We start from the raw sequence: 21,957 nt of genomic DNA, 5'->3' as shown, positions 1-21,957 counted from the left end.
TAGGTAGCAATGAATATCCTAATAAGAGCACCAGTGGAAGGGGAAGCCCTGGGTCCTGCTAAGACTGAACCCCCAGTGAACTAGTCTATGGGGGGAGGGTGGCAATGGGGGGAGGGTTGGGAGGGGAACACCCATAAGGAAGGGGAGGGGGGAGGGGGATGTTTGCCCGGAAACCTGGAAAGGGAATAACACTCGAAATGTATATAAGAAATACTCAAGTTAATAAAAAAAAAAAAGACTCAAAAAAAAAAAAAGACTCAAAAAAACTAGGGAAGCTTCTGGAACACATGGGCACTGGAAAAAATTTCCTGAACAAAACACCAATGGCTTATGCTCTAAGATCAAGAATCGACAAATGGGATCTCATAAAACTGCAAAGCTTCTGTAAGGCAAAGGACACTGTGGTTAGGACAAAACGGCAATCAACAGATTGGGAAAAGATCTTTACCAATCCTACAACAGATAGAGGGCTTATATCCAAAATATACAAAGAACTCAAGAAGTTAGACCGCAGGGAAACAAATAACCCTATTAAAAAATGGGGTTCAGAGCTAAACAAAGAATTCACAGCTGAGGAATGCCGAATGGCTGAGAAACACCTAAAGAAATGTTCAACATCTTTAGTCATAAGGGAAATGCAAATCAAAAGAACCCTGAGATTTCACCTCACACCAGTGCGATTGGCTAAGATCAAAAACTCAGGTGACAGCAGATGCTGGCGAGGATGTGGAGAAAGAGGAACACTCCTCCATTGTTGGTGGGATTGCAGACTGGTAAAACCATTCTGGAAATCAGTCTGGAGGTTCCTCAGAAAATTGGACATTGAACTGCCTGAGGATCCAGCTATACCTCTCTTGGGCATATACCCAAAAGATGCCTCAACATATAAAAGAGACACATGCTCCACTATGTTCATCGCAGCCTTATTTATAATAGCCAGAAAATGGAAAGAACCCAGATGCCCTTCAACAGTGGAATGGATACAGAAAATGTGGTACATCTACACAATGGAATATTACTCAGCTATCAAAAACAATGAGTTTATGAAATTCGTAGGCAAATGGTTGGAACTGGAAAATATCATCCTGAGTGAGCTAACCCAGTCACAGAAAGACATACATGGTATGCACTCATTGATAAGTGGCTATTAGCCCAAATGCTTGAATTACCCTAGATCCCTAGAACAAACGAAACTCAAGACGGATGATCAAAATGTGAATGCTTCACTCCTTCTTTAAATGAGGAAAAAGAATACCCATGGCAGGGAAGGGAGAGGCAAAGATTAAAACAGAGACTGAAGGAACACCCATTCAGAGCCTGCCCCACATGTGGCCCATACATATACAGCCACCCAATTAGACAAGATGGATGCAGCAAAGAAGTGCAGACCGACAGGAGCCGGATGTAGATCGCTCCTGAGAGACACAGCCAGAATACAGCAAATATAGAGGCGAATGCCAGCAGCAAACCACTGAACTGAGAATAGGTCCCCTATTGAAGGAATCAGAGAAAGAACTGGAAGAGCTTGAAGGGGCTCGAGACCCCAAAAGTACAACAATGCCAAGCAACCAGAGCTTCCAGGGACTAAGCCACTACCTAAAGACTATACATGGACTGACCCTGGACTCTGACCTCATAAGTAGCAATGAATATCCTAGTAAGAGCACCAGTGGAAGGGGAAGCCCTGGGTCCTGCTAAGACTGAACCCCCAGTGAACTAGACTGTGGGGGGGAGGGCGGCAATGGGGGGAGGGTTGGGAGGGGAACACCCATAAGGAAGGGGAAGGGGGAGGGGGATGTTTGCCCGGAAACCGGGAAAGGGAATAACACTCGAAATGTATATAAGAAATACTCAAGTTAATAAAAAAAAATTAGAAAAAAAATGGGGTTCTGAGGTAAACAAAGAATTCACAGATGAGGAATGCTGAATGGCTGAGAAACACCTAAAGAAATGTTCAACATCTTTAGTCATAAGGGAAATGCAAATCAAAACAACCCTGAGATTTCACCTCACACCAGTGAGAATGGCTAAGATCAAAAACTCAGGTGACAGCAAATGCTGGCGAGGATGCGGAGAAAGAGGAACACTCCTCCATTGTTGGTGGGATTGCAGACTGGTACAACCATTCTGGAAATCAGTCTGGAGGTTCCTCAGAAAATCGGACATTGAACTACCTGAGGACCCAGCTATACCTCTCTTGGGCATATACCCAAAAGATGCCCCAACATATAACAAAGAAATATGCTCCACTATGTTCATAGCAGCCTTATTTATAATAGCCAGAAGCTGGATAGAACCCAGGGCACTTCAACAGAGGAATGGATACAGAAAATGTGGTACATCTACACAATGGAATATTACTCAGCTATCAAAAACAATGACTTTATGAAATTCGTAGGCAAATGGTTGGAACTGGAAAATATCATCCTGAGTGAGGTAACCCAATCACAGAGAAACACACATGGTATGCACTCATTGATAAGTGGCTATTAGCCCAAATGCTTGAATTATCCTAGATGCATAGAACACATGAAACTCAAGACGGATGATCAAAATGTGAATGCTTCACTCCTTCTTTAAAGGGGGAATAAGAATACCCTTGGCAGGGAATAGAGAGGCAAAGATTAAAACAGAGACAGAAGGAACACCCATTCAGAGCCTTCCCCACATGTGGCCCATACATATACAGCCACACGATTAGACAAGATGGATGAAGCAAAGAAGTGCAGGCTGACAGGAGCCGGATGTAGATCGCTCCTGAGAGACACAGCCAGAATACAGCAAACACAGAGGCGAATGCCAGCAGCAAACCACTGAACTGAGAATAGGACCCCATTGAAGGAATCAGAGAAAGAACTGCAAGAGCGCGAAGGGGCTCGATACCCCTTATGAACAACAATGCCAAGCAACCAGAGCTTCCAGGGACTAAGCCACTACCTAAAGACTATACATGGACTGACCCTGGACTCTGACCCCATAGGTAGCAATGAATATCCTAATAAGAGCACCAGTGGAAGGGGAAGCCCTGGGTCCTGCTAAGACTGAACCCCCAGTGAACTAGTCTATGGGGGGAGGGTGGCAATGGGGGGAGGGTTGGGAGGGGAACACCCATAAGGAAGGGGAGGGGGGAGGGGGATGTTTGCCTGGAAACCTGGAAAGGGAATAACACTCGAAATGTATATAAGAAATACTCAAGTTAATAAAAAAAAAAAAGACTCAAAAAAAAAAAAAGACTCAAAAAAACTAGGGAAGCTTCTGGAACACATGGGCACTGGAAAAAATTTCCTGAACAAAACACCAATGGCTTATGCTCTAAGATCAAGAATCGACAAATGGGATCTCATAAAACTGCAAAGCTTCTGTAAGGCAAAGGACACTGTGGTTAGGACAAAACGGCAACCAACAGATTGGGAAAAGATCTTTACCAATCCTACAACAGATAGAGGGCTTATATCCAAAATATACAAAGAACTCAAGAAGTTAGACCGCAGGGAAACAAATAACCCTATTAAAAAATGGGGTTCAGAGCTAAACAAAGAATTCACAGCTGAGGAATGCCGAATGGCTGAGAAACACCTAAAGAAATGTTCAACATCTTTAGTCATAAGGGAAATGCAAATCAAAAGAACCCTGAGATTTCACCTCACACCAGTGCGATTGGCTAAGATCAAAAACTCAGGTGACAGCAGATGCTGGCGAGGATGTGGAGAAAGAGGAACACTCCTCCATTGTTGGTGGGATTGCAGACTGGTAAAACCATTCTGGAAATCAGTCTGGAGGTTCCTCAGAAAATTGGACATTGAACTGCCTGAGGATCCAGCTATACCTCTCTTGGGCATATACCCAAAAGATGCCTCAACATATAAAAGAGACACATGCTCCACTATGTTCATCGCAGCCTTATTTATAATAGCCAGAAAATGGAAAGAACCCAGATGCCCTTCAACAGTGGAATGGATACAGAAAATGTGGTACATCTACACAATGGAATATTACTCAGCTATCAAAAACAACGAGTTTATGAAATTCGTAGGCAAATGGTTGGAACTGGAAAATATCATCCTGAGTGAGCTAACCCAGTCACAGAAAGACATACATGGTATGCACTCATTGATAAGTGGCTATTAGCCCAAATGCTTGAATTACCCTAGATCCCTAGAACAAACGAAACTCAAGACGGATGATCAAAATGTGAATGCTTCACTCCTTCTTTAAATGAGGAAAAAGAATACCCTTGGCAGGGAAGGGAGAGGCAAAGATTAAAACAGAGACTGAAGGAACACCCATTCAGAGCCTGCCCCACATGTGGCCCATACATATACAGCCACCCAATTAGACAAGATGGATGCAGCAAAGAAGTGCAGACCGACAGGAGCCGGATGTAGATCGCTCCTGAGAGACACAGCCAGAATACAGCAAATATAGAGGCGAATGCCAGCAGCAAACCACTGAACTGAGAATAGGTCCCCTATTGAAGGAATCAGAGAAAGAACTGGAAGAGCTTGAAGGGGCTCGAGACCCCAAAAGTACAACAATGCCAAGCAACCAGAGCTTCCAGGGACTAAGCCACTACCTAAAGACTATACATGGACTGACCCTGGACTCTGACCCCATAGGTAGCAATGAATATCCTAGTAAGAGCACCAGTGGAAGGGGAAGCCCTGGGTCCTGCTAAGACTGAACCCCCAGTGAACTAGACTGGTGGGGGGAGGGCGGCAATGGGGGGAGGTTTGGGAGGGGAACACCCATAAGAAGGGGAGGGGGGAGGGGGATGTTTGCCCGGAAACCTGGAAAGGGAATAACACTCGAAATGTATATAAGAAATACTCAAGTTAATAAATTAAAAAAAAAGATAAAAATAAATTTAAACCTTATCAAAAAATAAGCCCAGTAGGGTTGGAAGGATAAGTCAATTGTAAAAAGATTGCCATGTAAGGCTGTTGACCTGATTTGGTCACCTGAGTCCACATGAAGATGAACAGAGAGAATAGACCTCACAAGTTGTCCTCTTAATTTCAAATAAGTGCCATGACACAGACATACATAAACATATCGTTCGTATGCATGCACACACAAATAATAATAATAATAATAATAATAATAATAATAATAATAATAGGAATAATAATCTAAAAAGCTTAAAAACTAAATATATCAGAGTATGTTATATCTGTCATCATTAGTACCAAAAGACAATTAAATTGGATGATATAGTTCAAACATTTAAGTAAATAAGAGCCAAAAATGATTTTCTTGTCCCAGTTATTTCTTTTTCTATTGCTATTACAAAGAAACATGATCAAGGCAACATATAGAAGAAAGAATTTAATAGGGCTTATTGTTTCATAGGGTGAACCGTGCCTGTCATGGCAGGAGATGTGACAACAGAGAGCTAACCTGTTGTTAGAGCAGTAGCTGAAAGTTGATAATCTTTTATAGAAGCACAAGGCAGAGACAAGTAGCTGACAAGGTTGCAATGATTTGGGCATTTGAAACCTCAAAATCCACCCCTAGAGACATACCTCCCTCAAGTCCATCCCAAACAGTTGTATCAACTCCAGACCAAGTATTCAAACACATGTGCCTATGCAGGTCATTGTTATTCCAACCAACATATTTTATTCCCTGATCCCTATAATCTTGTGGTGATATTACAATGCAAAATACCTATCAATATCCCAAGAAAATTCTTCAATGACACAGAAATCGCAATTCTCAAATTCATCCATAAAGGCAAAAAACCTATAGTAGTGAAAACAATTCTTTTTTTTTTCTTTTTGATTATTGGATATTTTGTTCATTTACATTTCAAATGTTATTTATCCCTTTTCACAGTTTCCCCTCCACAAACCCCCACCCAAGCCTTCCTCCCCATGCTGGCATTCCCTTACACTGGGGCATCATGCCTTCAACGGACCAAGGGGCTCTCCTCCCATTGATGTTCAACAAACCAACCTCTGCTAAGAGGCATGGATACTCTTTAATTGGTGGTTTATTCCTTGGGAACTCTGGGGGGATCTAATTAGTTAATTTTGTTGTTCTTCCCTATGGGGTTGCAAACCCCTTAAACTCCTTCTGTCCTTTCTCTAACTCGTCCACTGGGCACCCTGTGCTCAGCCCAATGGTTGTGTGCAAGCCTCTACCTCTGTTTTTCTTAGGTTCTGGCAGAGCTTATCAGACAACTATATCAGGCTCCTGTCATCCAGCAATTCTTTGAATCCACAATAGTGTCTGAGTTTGGTGTCCATATATAGGATGGATCGCCAGGTGGGGAAGTATCTGGATGGCTTTTCCTGCAGTATCTGTTCCACACTTTGTCTCCGTATTTTCTTGAGAGAGAAGCCATTCTGTGTTAAAAATTTGGAGATGAATGGGTGACTCCATGCCCCTACCAGGGGTCTTGCCTAATCTCTGGATATGGTCTCAACAGGTTCTTCCTCCCTTGTGTTTGGAATTTTAGCTACTTTCATCACCATTGGGTTCTGGGAGCCTTTTGCTTTCCTGGCATCTGGGACTTGCTTGTGGCTAGCCTCATTTCCCCATCCCCCATTGCTACACAACTCTGTTAAATTCCTGACCTTATGTATTTTTCCCATCTCCTCCCATACCTGATTCTGCCCCCCTTTTCCCCTCCCCCTTCTCCCTTCCTCCCAAGTCTCTCCCACTTTCTACTTCCCATGAGTATTTTGTCCCCCCTGCTAAGAAGGCCTGAAACATGCACACTTTGATTTACCTTCTTCTTGATCATTGTATGGTCTGTGTTTTGTATGTTGGGTATTGCAAGATTTGTGATAATATCCATTTACCTTGAGTGCATACCATGTGTGTTCTTTTGTGACTGGATTATTTCACTCAGGAAGTTATTTTCTAGTTCCATTTATTTGCCTAAGAATTTCATGAAATCATTGTTTTTAATAGCTGAATAGTATGCCATTTTGCAAATGTACCACATTCTCTATATCCATTCTTCTTTTGAAGAACATCTGGCTTCTTTCCAGCTTCTAGCCATTATAAACAAGGCTGCTATGAACATAGTGGAGGATGTGTACTTATTATATGTTGGAGCATCTTTTAGGTATATGTCCAGTAGTGATATAGCTGGGACCTCATCAATCACTATGTCCAATTTTCCGAGGAACCTCCAGACCGATTTCCAGAGTAGTTGTATCAGCTTGCAATCCTAGCAATAATGAAGGAGTGTTGCTCTTTCTCCACATCCTTGCCAGCATCTGCTGTCACTTGAGCATAGCTATTCTGACTGTATGATGTGTAATCTCAGGGTTGTTTTGATTTGCATTTCCCTGATGATTGTTGGTGTTGAACATTTCTTTAGGTGATTATTGGCCTTTCAATATTCCTCAGCTGAGATTCTTTTTTTAGAATTCTCATTTTTAATGGGGTTATTTGATTCTCTGGAGTCTAACTCCTTGATATATATATATATATATATATATATATATATATATATATATATATATATTGCCTAATAGACCTCTATTGGATATAGGATTGGTAAAGAACTGTTTTTAAAGATCATTTCTTAATCTATTAGTTGCCATTTTTTCCTAATGTCAGTGCCTTGTCTTACAGAAGCCTTGCAATTTTAAGGGGTCCATTGGTCTACTCTTGATCTTAGAGCATAAACCATTGGCATTCAGTTCAGCAATATTTCACTAGTACCAATGTGTTCAAGGCTCTTCCCCACTTTCTCTTCTACTAGTTTCAGTGCATTTGGTTTTATGTGGAGGTCATTGACACACTTGTACTTGAGCTTGCAAGACTCTCAGCGAGAATCTTCCCTCAGGAGGGAGATCCTCAAGCCCCAATGACCAGTCCGAGTCCACAGGCTGCAATGTGCAAGAGGATTTTTATTGATCAGGAAACACAGGTATCTGTGGGCGTCCCAGTCAATTCGGAAGACTGGCGCGCCTAGCAGAACCAGGGTAGGCTTTTTATAATATTTTGGGGAGCAGAAGCAGGCTTACAGAAGCAGATGCATGGTTACAGGGATGTGATTGGTGGAATAAATGAAACATACATGTACATAACCTATTTTGGCTATAATCATAACAATGAGTTAGCAAAAAGTACATGGTGGTCGGGTCTCCCGGGGGGTCAGGGACTGTTTCTTTTTCCCTGCCAGGTGGCCCATGGAGCAATGCCCATATTTTAGTCTAGTTTCTGCATTTTGTTTTCTTTTCGGGGCTATTTTGTCTAAATGCTGGGTCAGCTTGTCCCACAAAGCTTGGGACTCATATGAACTTCTTGAACTTTCTCATAAGGCTTATTTTAGTTCCAGGCCTGTGTATTAAAATTCATCTGTCATCTCTATGGTTGAGGGCCTAGGGATAGGCTTGTATAATCCCTTTTCTGGAAGGGGGTCTTTCATTCCCCCATTTTCTTTTTGTCCTTGAGTGGAATCTTTCACTCATTTATTGAGTCATTTAAGGTACTTCAGTTGGTTGTTGTTCTACTAATTGGTACTGTTGTCTTAACACAAAAGTTTGAATAACTGAAAGCCTATCTTTTATGAACTATACTAATTTGTTTAGGATGCAGGGTCCAAATAGGAGAATCAGGAGAAGGATTATTAAAGGTCCCATCAAAGTTGATAGCAGGGTAGCAAACCATGCGGATCGATTAAACCACCCTTCAAACCATCCCTGCTGGGACTCAGACATCCTTTGCCTATGTGCTAAACGCTCACGGAGTTTGGCCATATTGTCCTTTACTATCCCAGTATGGTCAGCATAAAAGCAGCATTCTTCTTTTAGAGCAGCGCATAACCCACCTTCTCGGAGGAACATCATATCAAGCCCCCTTCTGTTCTGTAAGACCACCTCTGACAGAGATGTCAAAGACTTTTCTAAAGCACTTATAGATTCTTCGATCGCTTTCAAATCTGCATTCATAGCTGCTTGCAATTGACGAAAGTGGCCTGTCTCTATAAGGGCAGTCGTTCCTGTCCCTATACCTACAGCTACTCCTCCAAAGGTAATTCCTCCTATCAACAGGGCTAAAGTCAGAGTGATGGGCTCTCTCTTAATCCGTGGATGTTCCTCAAAATAAGAATACACATACTCGGGCTCATGATAGATGACTTTGGGCCAAATTTCTGTCAATACACAATAATCAGATGTTTGATTTAAAATAATGGCTGAAATGCACGAAGTTAGTCCAGTATTGCAGGCCCAATAAGTGCCTGGTGGGGCAGCCAAATAATATTTCCCAGTGGGAGCTTTTCTTGTGACATTGCAGAGTGCCTGATGAGTGGGTGGCACGGTTCCTATACAGAGCCCCTGTCCTGTGACCTCGGGCAGTGTCAATCTATGGTTGAGACTAGCAGAACATCTCTCTGGGGCTATAGTCTGGTTGGTGTAATTGCCTAAAACTGCTACTCCTTCATAGTAAGGTGGGCTGGAGACTAGACATAGCCAGCACTCTTGAGTTCTAAATGGATCTGAATAATTGAGAGTTAGATATGCACCCTTTACTAGATTAAGTAGCCGATCTCCTGTACCTGGGGCGTGAGTGGTCGGAGTGGCAGAATCTCTACTTGTGAAGGAGTGGGTTACTAGAGGGGTTTGAGTGAATCTAGGCAAATGGGCTGGAGCCGGAAGTAAGGGGGTTCTTTGATCCTTTAGGACTAGGTTAGGTCCTACGGCTGGGGCAATTCGCTCTCGAACCAGTTGGAGAGAAAACAACAGGCCCGGATGGGTCTGCCCAGGGGTATTGAGGCGGAGACCCCACCATACCCCAGATTTCCAATCATGTTTCTTTCCTGCCTCAGTGAACCTCATTTGGATGTTGGATTCCCCAGCTAAGCCAGTAAAAGTCACGAGATCTCCCCCTTTAGCTTTCCAGGGCCCATTAGTATGAGTCTCACACCCCCATTTAGCACAGTAAAAGGTTTCTGGCCCCCCACATTGGGCGGTCCTTTTCCCTCCCGGACAGACATACCAACTAGAATGCCGGCAAGGGGGGTAAGAATTGCGGGGAGATTTCGCAGTACGTCCCCATGAATCTTTTGCCAACTGACATAAATCAAAGGTTAGAGTAGGCCACCAGGTGCCTGGGGAGTGAGCACCGTTGGCTAACACCTGTGTCCACCCCGTCTCCAGGTTGCCTATAACCCAAGAAAGGTTGACAACCTGGTGAGGGCTTGGTTGTCCAGCAACCCCCTCCCTCCAGCACATGCTCAGGGTGATTAGTGTCAGGAGTGTACGCGTGTGAGTCGCAGTTTTAAGGGGTTCCGGGTGCGTTGGGCTCTCCATGTCTGCTGTGCGGTGGCTTCCTCCGGTTGGGCTGCCTTGACGTGTGAAGAGTGGATCCACGCAGCAATTCCGTCCACCTTCAGGGCGGTTGGCGTCGTCAGGAGGACAGTGTAGGGTCCTTTCCACCGAGGCTCAAGATTCTTAATCTGGTGTCTGCGTACCCATACGAGGTCTCCCACCTGGAACGGGTGTGGCACAGTCGGCTGATCAAGTCTGTCCCGGTATGCCGCAGCTAGAGGTCTCCAGATGTCTCTTTGTACGAGCTGCAAAGCTTGTAGATGGGTTTCCAGGGAAGGGCTATTAGTAAGATTAGCAATATTGGAATTAAAGAAATCAATAAATGGGGGTGGTGCCCCATATACTATCTCAAAAGGAGTCAACCCATGAGAGCCCGGTGTGTTCCGGGCCCTGTAAAGAACTAAGGGGAGGAGGGAAACCCAATCCTTTGTGCCAGTTGCAAGCGTAAGTTTGGATAAAGTCTCCTTAATTGTTCTATTCATACGCTCTACCTGTCCTGAACTCTGGGGTCTGTATGCACAATGTAGTTTCCAATCAATCCCCAGTAATTTGGCCACCAACTGACTTACCCGGGAAACGAAAGCGGGCCCGTTGTCCGATCCCAGGACTTGCGGCATACCATACCTGGGAAAAATCTCTTCAAGAAGTTCCTTGGTGACTACCTTTGCAGTCTCATGTTTGGTGGGAAAGGCCTCGACCCATCCTGAAAATGTATCCACAAACACCAGCAGATATCTGTACCCATACATGCCTGGTCTGATTTCAGTAAAATCAATCTCCCAATGGATGCCAGGACGATGCCCCCTGGGACGAGTCCCAATACCATTTTTCACCTTCCCTGGGTTCACTTGGGCACAAGCTTTACAGTTTTCAGTCGCTTCTCGCAAGGCCTGACCCTGTCCCAAAAGGTAAAGACCTATTTCTTCTCGCTCCAGGAGAGTTCTCATCTTCTTGATTCCCAGGTGAGTTAGTTTATGTAAATAAGATATTAATTCAAAAGTCAATTTTGTAGGCATGACAATCTTCTCTTTATAGACCCATCTTTTTAGTCGGGGAGAGTATACTGCCCCCATTTTCTTTAGGAGGTTTATGTCCTCTGAATCATATGGCCATGGGGAAACTTGCTCATGGTTATCTGCACTGACCAGAGTTAGGATCTGTCCTTTCTCTGCAGCCTTTCGAGCCGAAGCGTCGGCCAGCCGGTTTCCCCGGGCTTCTGGACTCTGTCCTTTGGTGTCCTGGACAATGTATGATACTCAGTCCTTTTGGTAGGAATAGAGCCCTTAAGAGAGCTAAGATCTCAGCCTTATTTTTGATCTCTTTTCCTTCTGATGTAAGTAATCCCCGTCTCCGGTAGATTTCACCATGAATATGTGCGGTAGCAAATGCATAACGGCTGTCAGTATATACATTTAGTCTCTTACCTTCTGCCATCTTAAGAGCCTGTGTCAAAGCAATGAGCTCGGCTCGTTGAGCGGAGGTACCTGCAGGTAAGGCACTTGCCCAGATTACCTCATCTTCGGTGGTGATGGCAGCTCCAGCCCTCCGCTCCCCATCCGCAACATAACTGCAGCCATCCGTATACCAGGTGTAGTCAGCATTCGGAAGAGGCTGGTCCATTAGATCTGGTCTGGTTCCATGTGTTTCTGCTAAAATCTGCAGGCAGTCATGTGGCTCAGCTCCTTCCGGTAAGGGGAGTAGGGTAGCCGGATTCAAAGCCACTACTGGACCAAACTGGACCTTCTCCGTGTTTAACAACATAGCTTGGTAATGAGTCATGCGGGAATTAGAGAGCCATCGGTCAGGAGGTTGTTTTATCAGGGCCTCTACCGCATGAGGTGCCAAAATAGTCAGAGGCTGTCCTAGGGTCAGTTTATTAGCATCCTTAGTCAGGAGTGCAATTGCTGCTACCATCCTCAGGCAAGGTGGCCATCCTGAAGCAACGGGGTCTAACTTCTTTGATAAATAGGCCACTGGCCGCTTCCAGGGCCCTAGTCTTTGTGTAAGAACTCCTTTTGCATAGCCTTTCTTCTCATCTACAAACAGCTCGAAAGGCTTGGTAACATCTGGGAGGCCAAGGACAGGGGAGGACAATAAGGCACGCTTGATGTTGTCAAAAGCCTCTTGTTGTTGTTGTGACCCCCATTGGAACAATGTCCCTTGTTTAGTAAGCGGGTATAGGGGAGCAGCCATCTCGGCGTAACCCGGGATCCAGAGGTGGCAGAATCCTGCCGTGCCTAAGAACTCCCTCAGCTGACGGGGGCTTTTTGGAACCGGGATGCCAGCCACAGTCTGTTTTCGAGCTGAGGTTAACCACCTCTGTCCATCTTTCAGCTGATATCCCAGATAAGTGACTTGAGTTTGGCATATTTGGGCCTTTTTCGCTGAGGCCCTATAGCCCAGGCACCCCAGAGTCTGTAGGAGGGATTCTGTCCCCAAACGGCATGCCCTCTCAGTGGCACCTGCCAAAAGCAGGTCATCAACATATTGCAGGAGTATAAGAGAGGGGTACTGGACTCGAAAATCAGCCAAATCTCGATGTAAAGCTTCATCAAACAGAGTGGGACTATTTTTAAATCCCTGGGGCAATCTAGTCCAAGTCAACTGACCCGAAAGTCCCAAATCTGGATCTTTCCATTCAAAAGCAAATAAAGGTTGGCTTTCCGGGCTGAGCCGGAGACAAAAGAAAGCAACTTTCAGGTCCAAAACCGTATACCAAGTATGTGTGGGGGGCAGAGTACTGAGTAAGTTGTAAGGGTTTGGGACAGTCGGATGGATGTCTTCTACCCTTTTATTGACCTCCCTTAAATCTTGTACTGGCCTGTAATCTCCAGTTCCTGGCTTTTTGACAGGTAGCAAGGGCGTATTCCATGGCGACCGGCAAGGGACTAAAATGCCCTGGTCTAGAAGCCTTCTAATATGTGGTCTTATTCCCTGGTAGGCCTCCTGTGACATGGGATACTGCTTTATAGAAACTGGAACTGCCGTGGCCTTTAGCTGAATAATCAAAGGAGGCTGCTGAAGCGCTAGTCCCATTCCCCCAGTCTCTGCCCATGCTAGTGGGAACTTCGTGACCCAAGAGTCTATTTCTGTAGTTTGTGGCTTATCATGTCCCGGTTCATATAGTCTATATTCGTCCTCTAATTGAAGGGTTAGAACTTGGAGAGGGGTCCCCTGGGGACCAGTTATCCGGGCCCCTCCTTCTTCAAAATGAATTTGTGCTTTTAGTTTAGCGAGCAAGTCACGGCCCAGTAGAGGGTATGGACAATCCGGAACATGTAGAAAAGAATGTGTCACCTTACCAGTAGCCAGCTGAACCCGGCGGTCTGTTGTCCATCGATATGTCTTGCCACCAGTGGCTCCTTGCACCCAGGCTGTACGGTCACTGAGCTGTCCATGAGCCTGGGTGAGGACTGAATGTTGAGCTCCAGTGTCCACTAGAAAGGTAACGGGCTGCCCCCCTACTTCAAGAGTTATCCTGGGCTCAGGGGGGGGCTCCTGGCCCTGACCTCCCTAATCTTCATCTAGGGTCAAAAGGGAGGTCTCTGGCTTCTTCCGGGGTCCACGGGAGTTCTTAGGGTTCTTAGGGCAATCTCGGGCCCAATGTCCTTTCTCCTTGCAGTAAGCACACTGATCCTTGTCCAGCTTCAGCCCCTTTCGATTTCCCTTCCTGTCTCCCTTCCTTCCCTGACTCTGGACTACGGCGGCCAAAATCCGATTCAGCTCCTTACTCCTTTTTCTCTCCCTCTCATCTTTCTCCCTACGTAATCTTCTCTTCTTGGGTCTCTCTCTTATTAAAAATCCTCTCTGCTTCCTTAAGCAAGTCCTGCAGTGTATAACCCTGTAGGTTTTCCAACCTCTGTAACTTAGCCCTGATATCTGGCGCAGCCTGCCAGATGAAGGACATAGAAACACTCGTCATCTGCCCTGGGTCATCTGGATCATAGGGTGTGTACATGCGATAGGCCTCTTTTAGTCTTTCTAAGAAAGCTGAGGGGGTCTCATCGGCCCCCTGTAATACCTGCTTCACCTGAGCCAAATTGGTTGGGCGCCGGGCAGCCCCTCGGAGACCCGCTAAAAGCAACTGGCGGTAAAGGCGTAGGTGTCCCCTACCGTCAACCGTATTGAAGTCCCAATTTGGCCTTGTGAGTGGAAATGCATCATCAAGTGCATCAGGCAGCTGAGTAGGACGCCCATCATCCCCCAGGACATGCTTCCTGGCTTCCAGAAACACCCTCTGTTTCTCCTCCGAAGTCAAAAGGGCCTGTAAAAGCTGCTGACAATCATCCCAAGTGGGCTGATGTGTAAGTAAAACAGATTCTATTAATTCAGTAAGGGCCACTGGGTCCTTGGAAAAAGGGGGGTTGTGCTGCTTCCAGTTGTAAATATCGGCCGCGGAAAAAGGCCAATACTGGGTCTGCCCTCCCGTTCCCTGTCTAAGGGGAAAGGCCTGCGAAGTCGAATCCGGTACTGTTTCCCGCTTATGGCGTAGTCTCCCTGCTATTGGAGAGGATGCTGCCTCAGACTGGGGTTCAGCTTCTGGGAGGGCAGACGATCTTGCTTCTGCCTCCTGGGGTGTCCTGGTAGATACAGGGTATGGAGGAGGCTCCTCAGGTAAGAGATCTATAAGGGGAGAGTTAGAATCTTCCGGAAGCACCGGCTTAGGTTTAAATGTAGTTTTAGGAGATTCCTTCTTGGTCCGGACAGGAAAGAGAGAGGAAGGGGTTGGGAGAGGAGCAAGTGGGGCTGAGGGAGTAGGGGGCCAACTTAAGTCTACAAATGGTTGCACCCAAGAAGGGGGCTCAAAGGCAAGGCTTTCCCAGGTGATAATGTAAGGCACCTGGTCAGGATGTCCATGTAGTCCTTTATGGAAGATCTGATCCTTGACCTGTAAAATAACAGTTTTGTTAAAAGTACCATCCACCGGCCATCCGGCTCCAAAAGTGGGCCACTCAGAAGTGCAGAGGGTCTGCCACTTCCCCTTCTTAATTTCGACCCCTTGTTCATCTGCTCGGTCCCGGACGTCCTTCCAGTGGTCGAGAGTAAGACTCAACGGTGTTGTTAAAGACTGTCCCATGTTAGTTTCAAGGTAAATTAGAGAGCAAACAAGACAAACACACCCAACAATCAAACAAGCAACAGTCAAGCGCGCCACTCGGCTATGGCGCAAAATTGAAAGTAAAAAGTCGGAGGGACGCACTGAGGGTCCGGATCCCTCACCCTCCACCAAAACTACGTATCCTTCTGATACGGACTGAGCTCCGACAAATCGGGCTCCAAACACCCTTGGAACATCTTCCAGGGCTGCGGGGGAGAAGTCTGAGCTCGTCAGCTCCTTCTCTGGCCCGCCCAAATACAAACGGTCTAGACCCAAGCCAAGTAACTAAACATTTACAGAACAAGTCACAAAGCAAGACAAGACAAGACAAGACAAATGCTGGCCAGCTTACCTCCCGGTGGGTGGTCGGTGGTCTCTAGGCAGAGGATCTCCGATCCCGGACGAGCCCCCAACTGCAAGACTCTCAGCGAGAATCTTCCCTCAGGAGGGAGATCCTCAAGCCCCAATGACCAGTCCGATTTTTATTGATCAGGAAACACAGGTATCTGTGGGCGTCCCAGTCAATTCGGAAGACTGGCGCGCCTAGCAGAACCAGGGTAGGCTTTTTATAATATTTTGGGGAGCAGAAGCAGGCTTACAGAAGCAGATGCATGGTTACAGGGATGTGATTGGTGGAATAAATGAAACATACATGTACATAACCTATTTTGGCTATAATCATAACAATGAGTTAGCAAAAAGTACATGGTGGTCGGGTCTCCCGGGGGGTCAGGGACTGTTTCTTTTTCCCTGCCAGGTGGCCCATGGAGCAATGCCCATATTTTAGTCTAGTTTCTGCATTTTGTTTTCTTTTCGGGGCTATTTTGTCTAAATGCTGGGTCAGCTTGTCCCACAAAGCTTGGGACTCATATGAACTTCTTGAACTTTCTCATAAGGCTTATTTTAGTTCCAGGCCTGTGTATTAAAATTCATCTGTCATCTCTATGGTTGAGGGCCTAGGGATAGGCTTGTATAATCCCTTTTCTGGAAGGGGGTCTTTCAAGCTTTGTACATGGAGATAAGAATGGACACATTTGCATTCTTCTACATGCTAATCTCCAGTAGAACCAACACCATTTATTGAAAATACTGTCTTTTTTTCCACTGAATGCTTTTAGCTCCTTTGTCAAAGATCAAGTGACTATACATGTGTGAGTTCATTTCTAGCTCTTAAAATCTATTTCATTGATCTCACTGCCTATCTCTTTAGTAATACCATGCATTGATAGTCTCTCCTGTGAACTTAAGATTGACAGCTCTCTTAGGCGACCAGCTCTCTCTTGGTGGGATTTGTGTATGGAGAGCTGTGCCATAGGTTATCTCTAGGGCATAGATGTTAATTTTTTTTTATTATTGAATTTAATTCTTTCTTTTCTTTTATTAGATATTTTCATTATTTACATTTCAAATGTTATCCCCTTTCCTGGTTTCTCTTCTGGAAACCCCCTATCATATTCCCCCTCTTCCTGCTTCTATGAGACTATTCCCCACCCACTCATCCCTTCCTGTCTCCTTGCTCCGGCATTCCCTTACACTGGAGCATCTGGCCTTCACAAGCCAAGGTCCTCCCCTCCCATTGTTGCCCAAAAAGACCTTCCTCTACTACATATGCAGCTGGAGCCATGGGTCACTCCAAGTGTATTCTTTGGTTGGTGGTTTAGGCCCTCGGAGTTCTGGAGCAGGCTGGTTGTTTAATATTGTTGCTAAAACAATACTTAACAATAAAATAACTGCTGAAGAAACCACCATTCCTGACCTTAAGCTTTACTACAATGCAATAGTGATGAAAACTTCAGGATATTGGTAAAGAGATAGACAGGTTAACCAATGGAATATAATTGAAGACCCAGAAATAAAACCACAAACTTACAGACATTTGATTTTTGTTTGACAAAGAAGCCAAAAAATATACAATGAAAAAAGGAATGCATCTTCACTAAATGATGCTGGTCTAAAAGGAAGTTTGTTTGTAGAAAAATGAAAATGGAATTGTATTTGTCACCTTGCACAAAGCTCAAATAAACATAAATCAAGGACCTCAACATATAACCTGATACAAGAATCTAATAGAAGAGAAAGTGGGAAAAAAGCCTTGAAGTTATTGGCACAGAGGGAAATTTCCTAAACAGAACTCCAATAGTTCATATTATAAGATCAAGAATTGATAAATGGGACCTCATGAAACTGGAAAGATTTTCAAAGGCAACAGTCATAGACATTAGGACAAATTGGCAACCTAAAGATTGGGAAAAATTATCTTCACTAACCCCACATCCAATAGAAGGCTAGTATCTAAAATACATAATGAATTCAAAAAACTAACCATCAAAAAAAAAAAACCTAAACAAACAACCCAATGAAAAAATAGTATGAAGAACTAAACAGAAAATTCACTACAGAGGAATCTCAAATGGCAGAAAAGTACTTAAAGAAATTTTCAAGGTCCTTAGTGATCAGAGAAATACAAATCAAAATGACCCTGAGATTCCACCTTACTCCAATAAGAATGGCTAAGATCAAAACCTCAAGTGAAATCACATGTTGGTGAGGATGTGGAGACAGAGTAACTCTCCTTTATTGCTGGCAGGATTGCAAACTGGTACAACCTCTCTGGAAATCAGTCTGGAGAGTCCTCAGAAAATTGGAAATAGATCTACCTGAAGACAAAGCCACAGTTCTACCACTCTTGGGCATAAACACATTACATGTCCCACCATGCCATAGGGGCATGTGTTCAACTATGTTCATAGGAGCCTTGTTTATGATAGCAAGAAGCTGCAAACAACCCAGATGTTACAAGACAGAAGAATGGATTAAGAAAATGTGGTTGACTTATGCAGTGGAATACGACTTAGCTATTAAGAATAAGGACATCCTTGGACTCTGACCTCATAGGTAGCATTGAATATCCTAGTAAGATCATCAGTGTAAGGGCAAGCCCTGGGTCCTGCTAAGACTGAACGTGATTGTTGGGGGGAGGGCGGCAATGGGAGGAGGATGGGGAGGGGAACACCCATACAGAAGGGGAGGGGGAGGGGTTAGGGGGAAGTTGGCCCGTAAACTGGGAAAGGGAATAACACTCGAAATGTAAATAAGAAATACTCAAGTTAAAAAAAATAAAATAAAAAATAAAATAAAGAGTTACTTAGAAATAACTGAAAACAGAAATTACAGATAGGACAATATCATTTAGTATAATTTTTAAGCTGGAAACCCTACTAATAAAAAGTGTGCATATTTTGAATTTAAAAAAAAAAGAATAAGGACATCCTGAGTTTTAAAGGCAAATAGATGGAACTAGAAAATAGTAGGTACATGCATGGCATATACCTACAAATAATTAATATTAGCTAAAAAATGTGTTGAATTCCCAGAATACAGTTCACAGAAATCAAAAGTTTAACAATCTGAACTTCCCAATTGAGGATGCCTCAATCCCACTTGGCAGGGAGAAGACCTAATACTATTACTGAGAGTATGGTGTGCTCAGGAAAAAGGGTGTTATCATGATTGCCCTGTGAAACACCCAACAAGCATCTGAAAGAGTCAGATGTAGATATTTACACCATCCAATTGACAGAAACTGCTGACTCCTGTGGTTAAATTAGGGAAAACCTGGAAGAAGCTGATGAATAAGGCCACTCTATAGGAGGATCAGCAGTCTCAATTACCCTGGACCCATAAGATCTCTGACACTGCACCACCAACCTAGCAGCATACACCAGTTATGAGGCCCCCAACACATATACAGCAGAGGACTGTTGGATCTGAGTTCAATCACGGAACAAGCACCTAACCCTCAAGAGACATGGGACCAAAGGAAGTTGGGAGGTCTGGTGGGGTGGAGGGTGGGGGCTGGGGAGTGAGGGGCATCCTTGTGGAGACTGAGGGGGTGGTGAAGGAATTATGAGATGTGGAAGAGTTAGAGTGTGAACTGGGAGGGGGATAAAATCTGGAGTGTTAAAAAGAAAGATTAAACAAAATTAAAAAAATATGCTACATTGTATGTAAAAGTTATAATGTATTAATTATTAATGTATTTGGAAATTTGGAAACTTCTGCATTCCCTTATTTTTAGTTTCTCTGAAACTGTTTAAATGTCCTGGCATCATATCAGGCATCACTGTCTCCTTGAGTAGAAACGCAATAAATAATATCAATTAAAAAACTTCTCTTTAGATGGTTATCTTTCCTATAAACTATGACCGATAGTTTTCTTGGGAATGGTCGTTTGTGCAAGAATCTGTAGCCAGTTTTGATTCATTATACATCAGTCTAGGACTTTCTCTCTCTAAGAGTTTCCATGGAAAACTTAGGCATTATTCTGATATTCCTATTTTTAAAATTATTTATTTTTATGTATATGAATGTTCTGCTGCATCTATGCATGTGTACCACATGTATGTCCAATCTTGATAGATGACAGAAGAGGATGTTAGATTCTGTAGAATTAGAGTTATGGACTGTTGTAAGCTGTCATGTGTGTTCTGGGAACGCTTTCCAAAAACAAGTGCTGTTAAACACTGAGGCATTTCTCCAGTCCCAGGACTGCCATTTCATGTGCCTTCATCTTTCTCTCTTGCTTTTTTTGTTCTACATTTAATGTTTTTATTATTTGATGTGAGGGAGCTTCTTTTCCCTATTTATGTGATGTTCTGTATGCTTCATACACCTTGAAAAAAAGCATCTCTTTTCTTAGATTTGGGTAAAATTCTTCTATGCAATCTACCTTTAGTTTCAGGTTGGACTCCACATGAGGACTGCTTGGGGTGGAGGGGTGGATTGGATGACAGGCAGGCAAGCAGGGAAATCTATTACATAATTTTAACATTAAATTTATTGAGTATTGTTTTATATCCTACAAATACTAAAACCTTAATAGGCATTCAAAACAAGTTTGTGAAATTAGTTTATCAGTGATTGCCCTAGGAATTTCAGTAATAATCTTGAAACAAGTTATTTTGGATTAAAATTACAGACATTTTACAGTGCTCAAAAGCTTAACTTCTTTACCTTTTTCTTTCCAGGTCCATTCCTTATGTTACTACAACAATTGTAACTGAATATTAACAAATATTCTGTGGTTTCATGGTTGTTGACTTATGATTTTTTAATTTTTAATGAAAATAGATTTTTGTCATATAGTACATCTTAATGACAATTTCCCTCTACACTACTCCTTTTATCTTTCTCATCTCCTTTGTGCCCCAGATCCACTTCTCTATTTTCTTACTGCTGGTATCTTGGTATTTGTATGTAGTTAAATTTTTTATGTGTGTATATGCAAAATAGATTTAAAACACTATTGATGCAATGTCTTTTATATTTTTCTGTGTAATTTTGTTCATTAATGACTTTATTACTTTATATGATTCTAATTACACCGTAGAATCATTTTATCTCATAGCAAGATTTTCCCTTCATATTTCTTTAAGTATGTCATTCATATTAATATTATTTTGCCAAAGTATACCTTAACTCAGAGTATTATTTTTTCTGGATGTCGAATTTTTAAAACTCTGAAAATATCATTATCATACTCCCTGTAACGTTTTCTTAGGAAAACTCAGCTGGGAATCTACAATGACACTTACCTGATAAAATTTATTTCTTGTCACTTTTGGGTTCTTGTTGTATTTGAATAGCTTAACTATAATGTTTCTAGGTATAGATTTCTTTGAGAAAATTGAGTTTTTTTGACACAAATGTGAGGATTATACTTTTTCACCTAAAATAGGAAGTTACTATATTTAAAGTTTATTTACTAATTCTTTTTTATTTCTGTGGCCCTTTTAGATTTTCCATTAAGATTATGTCACTGTATTTGAGTGTCTGTCACAGGTCTGTGCAAACCTGTTAATGTTGGTCTGAATATTGACAACTCAATATAATTACTCAACTGTAATTGCTGGCATCAAATATATGATCCTCCTGTCTCAGCCTCCTGATAGCTGTGATTAGAAGTATGCTGTCAGTACTTTTAATATCTGTTTGCATGTTTAACTTGAAGATTAATTTTCTGTTTTGTATTCTATCATGTTCTTCACATTGAAGGATCCCAAAGTTTAGAGCAGTTTATATTGACCTTTTTTCACTCTTATTATTGCTTTAAGGTGAATCATGTTTTTAAGTTTCCTTGACTAGCATTTCAATTTGTTTTGTGAATATATAAAATATGTATATGCATAAATATATGCTTAGCAACATTAATGTTAATTGCCCTGAACAATTACAGTTGTCAAAATGCAGACAAAATGCAGTATGTATTCGGTATTTTTTTCTTCTCAAAATCTTTTAGTTATAGGCTTGAGAGATGGTTCATTAAGAGCATCTAATGCTCTTCCAGAAGATCCCAGTTCAGTTCCCAGCATCCCCCATTGGGTGACATTTTTCACTTCTGTAATTTGAGCTCCAAGAAATCCAACATTCTCTTTTGCCTCTGGAGATATACTATTCACTTATAAAGAGAGAGAGAGAGAGAGAGAGAGAGAGAGAGGAAAATCTTTCACATTAAGAAATAAATAATATTTTTAAATTATATTTATTTGTAATCAGGTCTTATTTAAC

This window comes from Rattus norvegicus, chromosome X, assembly GCF_021556685.1.
Source record: "Rattus norvegicus strain SHRSP/BbbUtx chromosome X, alternate assembly SHRSP_T2T, whole genome shotgun sequence".
NCBI classification, from domain to species: Eukaryota; Metazoa; Chordata; class Mammalia; order Rodentia; family Muridae; genus Rattus; species Rattus norvegicus.
The sequence above is the reverse complement of the archived record's forward strand: the minus strand, read 5'-3'. Positions refer to the sequence as shown.